The sequence below is a fragment of the Hyla sarda genome, chromosome 6 (genome assembly GCF_029499605.1).
Source record: "Hyla sarda isolate aHylSar1 chromosome 6, aHylSar1.hap1, whole genome shotgun sequence".
NCBI classification, from domain to species: domain Eukaryota; kingdom Metazoa; phylum Chordata; class Amphibia; order Anura; family Hylidae; genus Hyla; species Hyla sarda.
The window spans coordinates 59,493,346-59,509,494 of NC_079194.1; positions in this window are offsets into that span (position 1 = coordinate 59,493,346).

Consider the following 16,149-nt stretch of genomic DNA (forward strand, 5'->3'; position numbering starts at 1 on the left):
ATGCGGTTTTTATTCCTTTTTTTGGACATTATGGGGATACCTTTTTTATTAAAATTTCGTAGGGTACCATAAAAAATTTATAAAAAAGATACAGTAGTGATGGAAAAAATTGTATCTAACGAAATTTCTTTTTTATCATGAAATGTTTATTAATTTTTAAAAAGGGATCAATTTATGTGAGCGGGTAAAGCACTAAAAATGTAGCCGACAATAATAAAAATGTAGTGTGTGTGTGTGTGTGTTTTTCACTTTAAAAAATGTTTTTTTTTAGGTAGTACTACTACTCCCAGCATGGAACACTGTTTCATGATGGGAGTAGTAGTACCTGTACTAATTGACAGATCGCCCGTTGCGATCCTCTTGTATAATGTATAGATGCGGCGGCCGCTCTTCTCTGGTCCCCTGCACCGATTTATATATACACCTATTCATTTTTCCCGCAGAGAGCTGTGATTGGCCAGATGGTTCCAGCCAATCACAGCTCTCGTGAGAGATCGGAATGTGTATATATACGGCCGTGCAGGGGACCATAGGAGAGCGCCGGCCACTGCATCTATACATTATACCGGAGGATCACAGCGGGTGTCAGGAGTGATACCCGCAGTGATCTTTCCTTAACTTCTTTCCTTAACTACAAGTACTACTACTCCCAACATGGAGTACACTCTGCTCCATGCTGGGAGCTGTAGTACCTGCATTAATAGACAGATCGCAGCGGGTGTCAGAAGTTACACTCGCTGCAATCTGTCTATTAATGCAGGTACTACAGCTCCCAGCATGGAGCAGAGTGTACTCCATGTTGGGAGTAGGAGTACCTGCAGTTAAGGACACATCACAACGGGTGTCACTCCTCACACCCGCTGTGATTGTCCTGTCTATAGCAGAGATGGAGCGACAGCGCTCGCATCCCTGCTCTGCACTATACTTCGGCCGGCCACTCACTCATTGATATTTTCCTCAGAGTTGTGGTTGGCTGCAACCATCCGGCCAATCACAGCTCTGGGCGGAAAATATGAATGAGTGATGTGAATAGAACATCACTGGCCAGAGTACAGAGCAGAGGTGCGAGCGCTGTATAGAGCCGCTCCATCTCTGCTATATTATGGACGATTATGGACGGGGCGATATGTCTATAGTACAGGTACTACAACTCCCAGCATGGAACAGTGTGTTCCATGCTGGGAGTAGTAGTACTATATAAAAAATGTGAATAAGAGAGAAAAAAAAGTTACACACACACTTTACAAAAAAAAGTATTCAAATTTTGTTATAAAAAAATAAACATTTAGTTAAATAAATTTTTACATCCCTACTGCATCCTTTTATTTTTTTTGGTACCCAACTATTTTGTCAAAAGAACGCAAAAGGGGCCAAAAAAGACAAATTCCAAAAGGTAAAAACGCCAGAAAACCCCCCAGAAAAAACGTCAAAACGCAGGGGAAAACTGTGGCAGTTTTTCTGGCATTTTTTTCTGGTGTTTTTATGCCACAAAAATCGCAGGACAACAATCTCAGTGGAGTCCTAGCCTAATAATTATAAAAATAAACAATTTTTCTCTTTTTATGGTCAGTCAGTTCCATTTTATTTTTTTATAATTCAGATTTATTTTTTCAGACATTTTACATCTAAAAGTACGTGTTGCCGATATTTTTCTTCACTGATTAGTGCCAGATACTGAAACATGTTTAGTTTTTTTCTAATCTGTTTATATTTTTTGATTTGTAATTTGTTACATTTTATTTTAGTACATTATTATGGGGACATCCATCTTGAGCTGTTTTTAACTGCATTTAGTGAAATGCTTTACAGCAAGCCCCATTGACACAGTGAACATCTTCAGACCCTATTCTTTGTATGGAGAAGATTTGTAAGATTTGTTCTCTGACCTGTGCAGAGGTCATTCTACATAGGGTGGTGGCTGAGCTCCTACTGTCTTCTCTACCTCTTCGTGTCACCTTTCACTGTTATGCTGTTACAAATCACTTTCCAGCAGCCTCCTCGCTATCATCACAGAGAGAACAGGAAGTCTCAGCTTACACTGATACCCACCATTAGCCGTTAGATGCCTCACGGTATTTGAAGTATAATGGGATATTTAAAAGTCTCATCGGACCAACCGTGGTGCAATGGGGGGGATTTCTGATGAGCAAAGATGGAGGCTGGAGTTCCCCTCATCTGATTTTGTGCTGCTACAATGATTATCTTCTATGGTCTGCCTTGATGATTACACTGTTCAGTGCTATGCATAGGCATATCATTGATCAGTGTAATCATCAAGGCAGACCATAGAAGATAATCATTGTAGCATGGGAAAAAGGTGCTTTTTTGGTTTTAAAACTTTTTTTAAAAAACTTTTTTCTTACATTTTTTTTTAAGCCCCCACAGGGGACTATTTACAGCAATCTTTGGGTATAATCAACCCAAAGATTGCTATAAATAGTCCCCTGTGGGGGCTTAAAGAAAAATGTAAGAAAAAAGTTTTTTAACAAAAGTTTTAAAAGCAAAAAAGCACCTTTTTCCCATTTAAAAAATGTGATACCTATTTGGTACCACTGCGTGTGGAAATGTACGGACTATTAAAATATGATGTTGATGATCCTTTACAGTTAGTGGCAAAAATGGGGGGGGGGGGGAAGCCAAGTCCAAAATTTATTTTTGGTCACATCACATCCCAGAAAAAAGAAGGAATAAAAAGTGATAAAAAAAAGCCAGTTTTTGGAGCTCTACCTCAGCAGTTTTTGAGCCAAAGCCAGAAATGTATTCAAAAGGAATAGGACATATAAAGGAAGGATTTACACTTCTCCTCCCTTATGGATCCACTTCTGACTTTGGCTCAAAAACTGCAGTGGCAGATATCCAAAAACTGCCAGAAAAAGACCAAGTGGAAACTTTGCCATATGCAAAAGTGGTACCGATTAGAACTACAGATCACTCAGAAAAAAAGTGAGCGTCCTAAACTGAAAAATAAAAAGATAGGGAGTTAAAAATAAATATACTTATTTTGTTAATGAATTTTGCCTTTTTTTTACAGTACAATAATAGGAAAGCATGTAACCATGGGTATCATTTCAATTGTATTGACCCATAGAAAAAAGAGAACATGTTAGTTTTACCATAAAGTTTAAAAAACAAAAGTTCCAAAATTGCAGTTTTCTTTTAAATTTCCACCACAAATATTTTTATTTTTGGTAATTCTATACAATTTATAGGTTAAATAAAAGGTGTCATTACAAAGTTCAATTGGTTGCACAAAATATGAGTCCTCATATGGTTCTGTAGATGGAAAAATAAGAGTTATGATTCTAAAAAGGTGAAGAGGAAAAAGCAAAAAACATAAAAATGCCTCAAAGCCAAAATGGGCTGCGTCCTAAATGTATGAATAATCTTATGTGGAAGAAATAGCGAAAAAATTATATAAAGGAAAATCTTTTTTAGGTGAAATGTTTTTTCCATTCAAATTATCAAGTAAGTTCCATGCAGCCTTCGTGGATTGGACTTTGTTTTCCAGCATATTCCAATACATGATTGATTAATCCGGAACAATTTTTGCAGTGTGGCCAGGGTATTATCCTGCTAAAAGAAGCACTGCCAATAGGCTGCCATGGCCCCTACTAGGCTTCAGTGCCTATTTATATAGTCTGCCTATGACAGGCTGTACCAATAGAATGTTGATCCAATAGATATATGCATCACACACACACACACACCCCCACCCCCACCCCCACCAAGTTCTTAATGTAATTGCGGTGGAAATAATTACCCATGACAGTGCTGAAGTCCATTGAACCTGCATGCACAAACAGTAGCAGTATTTATTACAGATCTCGTTCTCCCCTGCTTCATTTTGGATCCTATTTGTTATGTCTCATATTTGTTTTAATCATGGTGTTAAATAAAGATTTTTGACTCTATTTACAGTGTAGGTGTTGACCCAGTTCTCCTATAAGTATACAGTGTTGTATGAGTAATCGCCTTAGAGTGGTTTCTTAATAACATGGCCGTGGACATAAATGATTTAAAGGGGTTCTCCACCATAAGGTGATTTTAGTACGTACCTGGCAGACAGTAATGGACATACTTAGGAAGGATCTGCACTTGTCTTGGGGCTAAATGGCTATGTTGTGAGATTACCATAACACTGTGGCTACATTTTTGTGAACTGGTATTTCCTGTTTCAGTTTTCTTTTTTTGACTACAAATCCCATGATTCCATTTTCCTCCCTCCCACACATCAGCCACCCCACCCATTGAAACATAAATGAGCTGCATCCATTCAAAAGACCTGTGGTTTTCAATCAGGTCAATGCCTACAGCTGTTGCAGATTGATCTCACTCCCACCAAGCGATCCCTCCACCCATTGAAGCAGACAGGTTCCCTGTCATCAGCTGACTAGTGAGTCAGATCTCGGCCGCACTGCAACTTGGGAAAAATCTTAGACAACAGTCATTTTGTATATATGTAATGTAAATATTGTAAATATTGGGGTGAAAATCCGAAGAATTGTGAGAAAACCGTCACACACAAGTACAGACACTATATTATGAACTACACTAACTTTACAGCCCCTGTAGCATAGTCAAATAAAAAAAAAATCCTGGAATACCCCTTTAACTTTATACCTATATAGTGTTTGTCCCCTGGGACTATTGGTGGTAATTGGTATGTAAAGCGTTCCTGTCAGATCCCACAACTAAAATCCTGATTTTTATCACCTATATTTATTATAAAAATCCCTCTTTTCATTAGCTCAAAGTGTTAGAAATCCTCTCAGGGGAACGGGTGGTGGTGGAAGGTGATTGGTGGATGCAGCCTTGTCCATGACTCATGGACAAGCCTGATGCTGCTGCCAGAAAGTTAGTGTCCCGGTAGGTAGTGGTGGCATTTTCAGGAGCTGTTTTCTTAATAAAATATATATTTTTTAAATTTAAGCAACCATATTACAAAAGGTCTTAAAGGGGTACTCCGGTGAAAACCTTTTTTCTTTTAAATCAACTGGTGGCAGAAAGTTAAACAGATTTGTAAATTACTTCTATTAAATAATCTTAATCCTTCCAGTACTTATTAGCTGCTGAATGCTACAGAGGAAATTCCTTTCTTTTTGGAACACTGATGACATCATGAGCACAGTGCTCTCTGCTGACATCTCTGTCCATTTTAGCAACCATGCATAGCAGATGTATGCTAAGGGCAGCATGGTTGCTCAGTCGTTAGCACTGCTGCCTTGCAGTGCTGGGGACTTGGGTTCAAATCCCACTAAGGACAACACTAAATAAAGTGTTATTATTATTATAATAACGTCAGCAGAGAGAACTGTGCTAGTTATGTCATCAGAGAGCATTCCAAAAAGAAAAGAATTTCCTCTGTATTATTCAGCAGCTAATAAGTACAGGAAGGATTAAGATTTTTTTATAGAAGTAATTTACAAATATGTTTAACTTTCTGCCACCAGTTGATTTAAAAGAAAAAAAGTTTTCACCAGAGTACCCCTTTAATTTTTTTAATCTGTAGCAATATATAAAAAGTTTTTGAATCTGACTGTGCCCATTTAAAGGTAACCTGTCACTATTTTCATGCTGCCTACACTGCGCACAGCATTAACCCCTTAAGGACGGACCAATTTTTTACCTCAATGACAGGCTCTTTTTTTTAAATTTGACTTGTGTCTCTTTAAATGGTAATTTTAGAAAGCATTTTCTGAGCAGAGCGATTCTGAGAGTTTTTTCTTGACATATTGTACTTTATATAAGTGGTGCATTTTTGTTGACACATGCAGCATTTTGTGAAAAACTTCAAAATATAGTGAAAAACTGGAAAATTTCTGGCTTTTTTTTTATGGTGTACACTGTGCGGTAAAAGTGATGTTATATTTATTCTGTGAGTCAGTACAATTATGGCGATACACATTTTATATGCCATATTTATTGGGGTATACCATGCACCGGCCTATAACACGCACCCTCATTTTACCAAGGATATTTGGGTAAAAAAAGTTTTTTACCCAAATATCCTTGGTAAAATAAGGGTGCGTGTGTGTGCATGTGTATACCCCGATACACTGTTTCTGACCCCGGAGAAGCCCCCAGGAAAGGCAGGGGGAGAGAGGCCGTTGCTGCCCGCTTCTCTCCCCCTGCCTTTCCTGGGGTCTAGAGCCCTGCTGCCACCGCTTCTCTCCTCCTGGCTATCAGCGCTGCTGCCCCATTGCCTCCCCCATCCCCGGTTTTATAATTACCTGTTGCCGGGGTTGGGTCCGCGCTGCTTCTGGCTCCGGTGTGGCGTCTCCTGCGTTGTTGCTATGCGCTGCGCAATGACGAGTGACGTCGCGTTGAAGACGGGGGAGGCAATGGGGCAGCAGCGCCGACAGCCAGGGGGAGAGATGCGGCGGCAGCAGGGCTCTAGACCCCAGGAAAGGCAGGGGGAGAGAAGCAGGCAGCGACGGCAGGTCTCTGGACCTGCAAAAGCCGCTGCAGTCCATTGATTTAAAAGCGCCCGCTTTATATCATTGAACTGCAGTGGCTTATCGGCGTATAACACACAGATAGACTTTAGACAAAAAAAATTTGCCTAAAAAATGTGTTATGCGCCGATAAATACGGTAGCTTTCTATGTTCTTTTTCCTTTTCTGAGCAAAATTATTTTTCTGCCATTCATTTTCCAACAGCCGTAACTTTTTATTTTTCGGCCGACGCCATTGAATAAGGACTTATTTTTTGCGGGATGAGCTGTACTTTTTATTGGTATCATTTTTGTGTTACGTGCTCCCTTTTGATCTTTTTTATTACGCTATTTGTACCAAAATTCGCAATTTTTTTTTTACGGCGTTCACCGTGTGGGATAATTTATATTATAGTTTTATAGTAGACATCATTACGGACGTGGCAATACCTATTATGTATATGATTTGTGGTTTTGATCTTTTTTGGTGATAATACAGGGCGTTTATTGGGAAAGGGGCATTTTTTATTTTTTATTTTTTTTTACACTTCATACTTTTATTAAAGAACTTTTTATTTTATGTTTTACACTTTTTACAGGTTATACTATGCTGCAATACATTTGTACTGCAGCACAGTATGACCTGATGAGCTGCACACACTACAGCCTGTGCTATACAGCCTGTGGCTGGATCTCACAGTCTTCCGTAGCAGGCAGACAGGAGGCCATGATCTGACCTCCTTCTGCCATAGCAGAATGGCGACCCGCAATCGTATCGAGGTGCCGCCGTCTGTGAACAGGAGAGCGCTCCCCCTGTCAACACCATAGATGCCGTGATCAGGATTGATCATGGCATCTAGGGGGTTAATGCTGCTGGGACCGGCACGATCGCGGCTCCAGCAGCTGCGGCGGGACTCCGGCTGTGATTAACAGCAGTGCCGGAGATCGCTATGATGTATGCATACGTCCAGTTGCGCGTACGTGTCGGATGCTTGGACGTATGCATATGTCCTATAGTGGGAAGGGGTTAAACACGTATAGGTTCCCTTATTATAATGCCGAAATGCTGCAGAGAAACAGTTCTAGTAACTGGCCGAGAACAGGGCTGCGAGTCATCGAGGCGTCCCTGACGCTTTGATTGATAGATCTCTCTCTTTTTTTATTTACGAGAAAGACATGTTAATTACTTCTATTTACTAATTCTAGCACTTGCTTCTGTATGCTCCAGAAGAAGTTGTGCAGTTCTTTCCAGTCTGACCACAGTGCTCTCTGCTGACATCTCTGTCCATGTCAGGAACTGTCCAGAGCAGGAGAGGTTTGGTATGGGGATTTGTTCCTGCTCTGGACAGTTCCTGACATGGACAAAGGTGTCAGCAGAGAGCACTGTGATCAGACTGGAAAGAACTGCACAACTTCCTCAGGAGCATACAGCAGCTGATAAGTACTGGAAGGATTACGATTTTTAAATGGAAGTAATCAGTTACATTTTTTTGGCATCAGTTGATTTGAAAAAAAAAAAAAATTCCACCGGAGTACCCCTTTAAAGGTAACCAATCAGCAGATTTTAGCATACACCCTGTTCCAAATTATATTTTTCTCATTTACCTAAATAATTGATGTAAATAACAGTCAGCAAAATTCTCATCTTATCAACTATTAAGAGTACAATTTAAATTTTATTGAACAAACCTCCTAATGATAAGTATTTTTTTTAAAACAGAAAACTTACAATGCACTGTTCCAAATTATTACGCACAGTGGGGGAGATTTGTCAAAGAATTCATTTTTTATTTTTTTTTTGCTTAAAATTGTCACAAAAAAGTCCCATGTGTGATTTTTTTTGTGCGACTTTTTGATTATGCAGTGCCCTAAAAAAAAAAAAAAAAAAAAAAGGAAACTTGCTTACCAAAGCAAAAAGTGATTTTTGACATGCAGTGGTCAGAGATTTATGAAAGTGCAAAAGTCGCAAAAAAGTCGCATCACATGAAAAAAACCTACTAAATTTACTCCAGCTCAGACATGGAGCAGAAAAAGCCACAACCAATACCATTATATGTATATTTGTAAAATGTTGTACACTGAGGACAAGCAGGGCTCTGTACACTGAGGACAAGCAGGGCTCTGTACACTGAGGACAAGCAGGGCTCTGTACACTGATAACAAGCAGGGCTCTGTACACTGAGGACAAGCAGGGCTCTGTACACTGAGGACAAGCAGGGCTCTGTGCACTGAGGACAAGCAGGGCTCTGTGCACTGAGGACAAGCAGGGCTCTGTCACTGAGGACAAGCAGGGCTCTGTACACTGAGGACAAGCGGGGCTCTGTACACTGAGGACAAGCGGGGCTCTGTACACTGAGGACAAGCAGGGCTCTGTACACTGAGGACAAGCAGGGCTCTGTACACTGAGGACAAGCGGGGCTCTGTACACTGAGGACAAGCGGGGCTCTGTACACTGAGGACAAGCGGGGCTCTGTACACTGAGGACAAGCGGGGCTCTGTACACTGAGGACAAGCGGGGTTCTGTACACTGAGGTTCTGTAACGCTCCTGGCTCACACATCAGGATAAATAACAAGCCAGGAGACTGCACAGAGTCCTGCATCTCTTACCCTCACTTCCAGTATTTGGACTCCTCATAGATACACACAGGCAAAGCTGCAGGGACAAAAAAATTTCACCCAAATATATACACATTTTTTAATCAATGTATATTACAAATATACGTATGATGGTACTATTATCTACATTATATCAAAAGTTTTGTTGGCAACAGGTACACTTTAATATCTTCACCATCCCTGGGGGCAAAAAACGTCCCCCGGGGATGGTGAGGATAACGATTTTAGCATATATAACGCATTGTCAAGCGATATATAGGCTAAAATCTGCAGTTTGGTTCCCTTTAGGGCAGTGGTCTCAAACTGTGGCCCTCCAGATGTGGCAAAACATCAACTCCCAGCATGCCCGGACAGCCAACGGCTGTCCGGGCATGCTGGGAGTTGATGTTTTGCCACATCTGGAGGGCCACAGTTTGAGACCACTGCTTTAAAAGGGTTATTGAGGCTTTGATATCCCCTTTTACATGTATCGCACTGTACTTTGTTGCAGAATCTGCAGTTTTCCGCCAAGTCTGGACATGTACTAGCGTTACATTTTCGCCTAGCAACCTGTAATTTTCCACGGGTAAACAGAGTTAAATTCCACAGTAAGAAAGGAATGTTCCACGGTGGAGAGAACAGAAGCCGCCTCCAGGTGTCACTGTCGCTCATTACACTTTCATTCCTAGAAGGACTGACACAGGCCTGGATTTATGAGAACCCTCTGTGTGCAATAAAGGTCTGTGACTCACACGCAGACCGATTCGTCCTCAGAGCTTTATTTAAAAAAAAAAAAAAGCAGCATCAGGACGAGAGGCCGGGCTTGTGGGAAGAAATGATTTACATGTCCTGACAAGTAAATGGATAGAACTCTCATCCAGAGTTGGGTGTTGCTTTTAGATCTCACTTTTTCACACAGCATGGTTAGTGGGAGATAATAGACGCCTAAAATGATCCCTGGGCTTTGTAGATTTTACAAGCCACCATTACCCGTTTCATTGGAAACGAGAGCTGCTATTACATAGTATTTCTTCTAGTTAGTAGGTAAAAATTACGCCATTTCTATAGTCATAAAGAGGACCTGTCACTGGAAAGTTTATGTATTTATTTTAATTTTTAATTAAAGGAGATCTGTAGTGCTCTGAACTTATCCCCTATCCGAAGGATAGGGGATAAGTTATAGATCAAGGGGGGTCTGACTGCTGCTGGGGCCCCCCCGCAATCTCCTGTACGGGGCCACGTCAATGTACAGGAAAGGGGGTGTTCCGTCCCGCATGACGCGGCAGCCGGCACACCCCCTCAATGTATCTATTGCCTGATGAAGCTGCGCATGCGCAGCGAAACGCGTTGCATCTAATAAATCCATTGATTTTACTTGGCTGCCTGATGGTTCCTCTCTGCGCCAGACAAACTCCTGACTCCCTGGTCATTCGGTTTTGATTTTACTCTTACCCAGGAGGGCTGCAGTGGACCTTCTTCTATATTTCTTCTGCATTTTACCTTGTTGTGTGTGGGCGCACAACCAACTTTGGTAAGCGGCTTGGGAATTACCGTCCCCTACCCCCACTAACAAGATCTACTGATCCCGCACATGAGGCGCCTTCCTCCCTCTCTCTAGATTCCATGTATCTATGGGATTCATGGAGGGGAGTGCCGGCTGCTGCGTCATGCGGGGAGGGAACGCCCCCTTTCCTGTACATTGCCGTGGCCCCATACAGGAGATCGTGGGGGGGGCCCAGCGCTCGGACCCCCTGCGATCTATAACTTATCCCCTATCCTTTGGATAGTGGATAAGTTCAGAGCACTACAGATCTCCTTTAAAAGCCCTGAAAAAAAATAAAAATTAAAAATAAAACTTAAGTTAATGTAAGGGTGTGTTCACACCAAGTTTTTCTCTCCTTCACGCCACTCCGTTGAAGTATGTATACATTTACTGTATGGAATAATGTAACCAACCATGCTTCTGTGTCTGCCAAAATACATTCTAAAAAAAAAAAAAAAAAACAGACCGTAAAGTATACTTTAAGCCAATGGAAACAGGTGGCATAAAGCAGCATACATTAACAGATATGATTTTTCCTAAAAAAATAAAAAAAAAAATTATAAAAAAAAGAAGTGTAGGTTAAATGGTAACAAAAAACTGTGTGAATTTACCTTTATAAATTAAAAGTAATAAAAAAAAAAAACTTGGATCCAAACTTTTTTTCCCAGTAACTCCTTTCATACCAATTGGTGCTTCTATAGCCCCGCTGGCGGCCTGAGGGCTCGTTCACACTGCGGAATCTCCGCTCGCTGAATACTTCGGCGCTAGGGCCGCGGGGCACTGAGCCGTCACCATTGACGGCTATAGTCCGCTCGCGGATTCCGCACAAAAAATGAACATGTTCTTTCTTTGCGCGGAACACTTTCAGCGGCGGAAATGTCCGCCGCTGAAATTCCGCAGTGTGAATGGGTCTCGCGGAAACCTGTTCACACTAATGTTAAAGTTCACACGGCGGAATTGCGCCCGCGGAATTCCGGCTGGAAATTCCGCGGCAATTCCGTAGTGTGAACGTACCCTAAAGTGCAAAGCTGCGGCTCTTGCTGGTTATCATGAGATTTTACAGCACTGATGAAAACAGTTCTGCATATAGCACTTATTAATAGCATATATATATATATATATATATATATATATATATATATATATGTATGTATACAGACATGGCCGTAAATGTTGACACCCCTGAAATTTTTCAAGAAAATTAAGTATTTGTAACAGAAAAGGATTGCAGTAACACATGCTTTGCTATACACGTTTATTCACTTTGTGTGTATTGGAACTAAACAAAAAAGGGAGGGAAAAAAGCAAATTGGACATAATGGCACACCAAACTCCAAAAATGGGCTGGACAGAATTATTGGCACCATTAAGTCTGTGTGAATTGTAGCCTAAGTTTTCCTGTTCTTAGCTGACAGTAGTGGCACCAGATGTGGTCTTCTGCTGCTGTAGCCCATCTGCTTCAAGGTTGAACATGTGTATTCAGAGATGGTATTTTACGTACTTTGGTTGTAAGTGATTATTTGAGTTACTGTTGCCTTTCTGTCATCTCGAACCAGTCTGCCTACTCTCCATTGACATCAAGTTATTCTCATCCTCACTGGATATTTTCTCTTTTTGGGACCATTCTCTGTAATCCTAAAGATGGTTGTGTGTGAAAATTCCAGTAGATCATGAGTATCTGAAATATTTAGATCTGTAATGAAGAAAACTGTGTCCTTGTAGCCACAGGGACACAGTTTTCTTCTTTATAGGAGGACACAGTTTTCACCATCCCCCCTCCCTCTCACTCCATACCCGCTAACCTCTCTCATGGGGACGGGAACACAGTTTCTCCGCCAATCTCCCTGCCACTTTGAGAGACTGTGGAGCGCAGCCAGAAGAGCCCTCCACAGCCTTTCTCCCCGCACATTTACCATCCGCCCGCTACCTGTTGCAAGACTACAACTCCCAGCATGTCCTTACAGTGAAGACATGCCGGCGGGTGGTAGATGTGCGGGCAAGCAGGAGAAAGGATGGGAGATGTGCGAAGAAAATGTGTCCCCGTCCCTGTAAAAGAGGGTAGCGGGGACAGAGTGACTCATTCTGACTTGAATTTCCAAGCCAGAAGTTTCTAGCATGGAAATTCTGCTTGTCCACAGTGCAGCAAAATCCTATTAAAAACAATGGGAGTCTGCTGCAACGGAATTTCCAGGCAGAATATTTCCACCAGATTCTTCTCGGACACTTCTCAGTGTGAATGGGGCCTTAAAAGAGGACCTGTGGCCACACACCACGGATGTAAGTTATTCATGCCCCCAGCCCCAATAAGCCCACCCATACCTTCTAGCATCACAGCGTATCATAAGTATGCAAGTCCATCTGACATTTAGGAATCGGTCAGATGAAAATAAAACACCCCATATCTTAAGAACACGTTAATTCCACACAGTTTCACAATGTAAGCATTGAAGGGGTTATGCAGCATTAGAAAACTGTTGGTTTCCTCAAAAAATTGTGCCACGTTCGTATTTAGGTCGTGTGTGGAATTGCAGCTCAGTTCCATTGAAGTGAATGGAGTACAGTTGTAATACCACACACGACCTGCGGACAGGGAGGGTGCTTTTTATTTCCGTTTAAAATTCTGCACCAATTTCACTTCACTTTAGCATGGAGCAGAAAGGGGACTTCCTCATTGTGTCCAGCCTGAGGCTATCTAGATGTTACAACTCCCTACATTGTTCATAGTTGTAGTTTCAGCAAATGCTGAGGAGCCGGCGGTTGGTGAACGAAACCTGTCCTTGTTGCCCATAGCAGCCAATCACAGCTAGGGCTGCCACCTGGCCGGTATTTTACCGCCACAGACGGTATTTTGGCCACCCGGACAGTATTTTTATATTAAAAATAGCAGCAATGCAATGGCCATTATTTATCCAACCAATCCTCCAACTCCCAGAATGTTGCACCTTATACGTGTGGTGAACTGGGGTGTTGCAATGGTGTAGCAGGGTCTGATGGTATTAACCCTGTGGGGTAAGGTGTTATTAACCCCTGATTAGTCGTGACGCCAGGATGTGGTTGTTTTCTGTATAAGGCCCTACCGACAACCAACCCAGAAACGGCAGGCAATAAAGGAATGTCCATAGCAGGAATTGTGAAACGAACTGGAACTTTTACTTAAAGGACATGTCCGGCGCGCACTTTTCTCATTTTATCCTGTCCGGGCTGCAAAATAAAAGAAAACACACTTTCTCTTACCTGCCAACGAGCCCCCGGAGCTCCGGTACACTCCGGCACAGGTGTTCGGTCCCCGGGCTGTATTCTTCTTACTTCTTGTTAGCCCGGCACATCACACGGAGCTTCAGGCTATCACTGGCCGCAGCGATGTCCCGCCGCGGCTGGTGATAGGCTGAAGCTCCGTGTGACGTGCTGGGCTAACCGGAAGTAAGAAGAATACAGCCTGGGGATCGAACACCTGGGCCGGAGTGTACCGGAGCGCCGGGGGCTCGTTGGCAGGTAAGAGAAAGTTTGTTTTCTTTTTTTAGAGCCCGTTCCCTCCTCCCCCCCCCGCCCCGCATACCCCGTTCACTCATTACACTTGCAGTCACTGCAGAGTCCGACAGCGGGTGTGCAGGGACAGCGGCGGCAACGAGGCGGCGGCGGTGATGTGCGGGAGGAGAGGCCTCCCAGCCAGTGGCCGGGGAGCCAATGTGCTTGCTCCCGCCTGTCTGATTGACAGGCAGGGAGCGAGTGCAGCCTAACTGAAAAAGGACTGATTGCCACTCCAAAATCAGTCCTTTTTCAGTGGCCGGTTTTTAAATGTAAATTAAACCTTTTTAATGAAAAAATAAATAATTAAAGTATATTAGAGATATGTTGTAGTACATAAGTACTACAACATATCAAAAAATAAAGTTGGTGACAGTGCCCATTTAAGCACTTTTTCTTTTTTTGCTTTGGTAGTGGCTTTTTCTGCTCCATGTCTGAGCTGCAATAAATTTAGTAGGTTTTTTCATGCGACGCGACTTTTTTGCGACTTTCGCACTTGATAAATCTCTGACCACTGCAAGTCAAAAATCACTTTTTGCTTTGGTAAGCAAGATTTTTTTTTTTCTTAGGACACTGAACATGCAAAAAGTCGAAGAAAAAAGAGAGTAGCCGCACATGAGACTTTTTTGCGACAATTTTAAGCAAAAAAAAAAACTACTAAATGCTTTGATAAATGTCCCCATAAGAGACTACAGCCCCTTATATACTAGGGGGCTGGACTAAAGCCCATTGGTTGCAAAGCCTGTAGGTCCTGTACCCAGGGAACTCTGGGTACATCACATGAGAGTAGATCACATGACCCAGAAAGGTCCTATACATTTTATACATTTGTACAAACTTTATGTATAATGAACAATATGCACAAATCATTTACAATGCATTTATAGAAGGCGAGTAAGGGGTGAGCCCTGCAGGAGAGCCCTATGGACCACAGGGACTCTTCCTGAGGGGACTTAGGTGTGGTACAGGACCATGTCCTGTACCGGGAAACCACATACGATACCAGTGTTTCCCAACCAGAGCGCCTCCAGCTGTTGCAAAACTGCAACTCCCAGTATGCTGAGATTAGTAGTTTGTAACTAACTGCAACTCCCGAATTTAATCAAAATTTTATTTATCAAAACAAAAATTATACTGTTAAAAACTGCAGATCGGGGCACAAAAAATTAGCCCTCATACAGGCCCGTATAAGGAGAAAGAAAAAAGTTATAGGGGTCAGAATAGGACAAAATTTCCCCCACAAATGTGTATCCTGTGATGTCACGCATATATATAACTATGCAAATTAGCATGGCCGGTATTTTTTTTGTAAGAAAGATGGCAACCCTAATCATAGACTTCCATTTTGTATTTTACTGAAAAATGAAAGCTGCTCTATCATTGGTTGCTATGGAAAACAGAGTATAAAATGAAAGCTGCTCTGTCATTGGTTGCTATGGGAAACAGTATAAAATGAAAGCTGTTCTGTCATTGGTTGCTATGGGAACCAGTATGAAATGAAAGCTGCTGTCATTGGTTGCTATGGGAAACAGAGTATAAAATTAAAGCTGCCGTCATTGGTTGCTATGGGAAACAGAGTATAAAATGAAAGCTGCCGTCATTGGTTGCTATGGGAAACAGAGTATAAAATGAAAGCTGCCGTCATTGGTTGCTATGGGAAACAGAGTATAAAATGAAAGCTGCCGTCATTGGTTGCTATGGGAAACAGTATAAAATGAAAGCTGCAGTCATTGGTTGCTATGGGAAACAGTATAAAATGAAAGCTGCCGTCATTGGTTGCTATGGGAAACAGTATAAAATGAAAGCTGCTGTCATTGGTTGCTATGGGAAAGAGTATAAAATGAAAGCTGCCGTCATTGGTTGCTATGGGAAACAGTATAAAATGAAAGCTGCCGTCATTGGTTGCTATGGGAAAGAGTATAAAATGAAAGCTGCTGTCATTGGTTGCTATGGGAAAGAGTATAAAATGAAAGCTGCTGTCATTGGTTGCTATGGGAAAGAGTATAAAATGAAAGCTGCTGTCATTGGTTGCTATGGGAAACAGTATAAAAT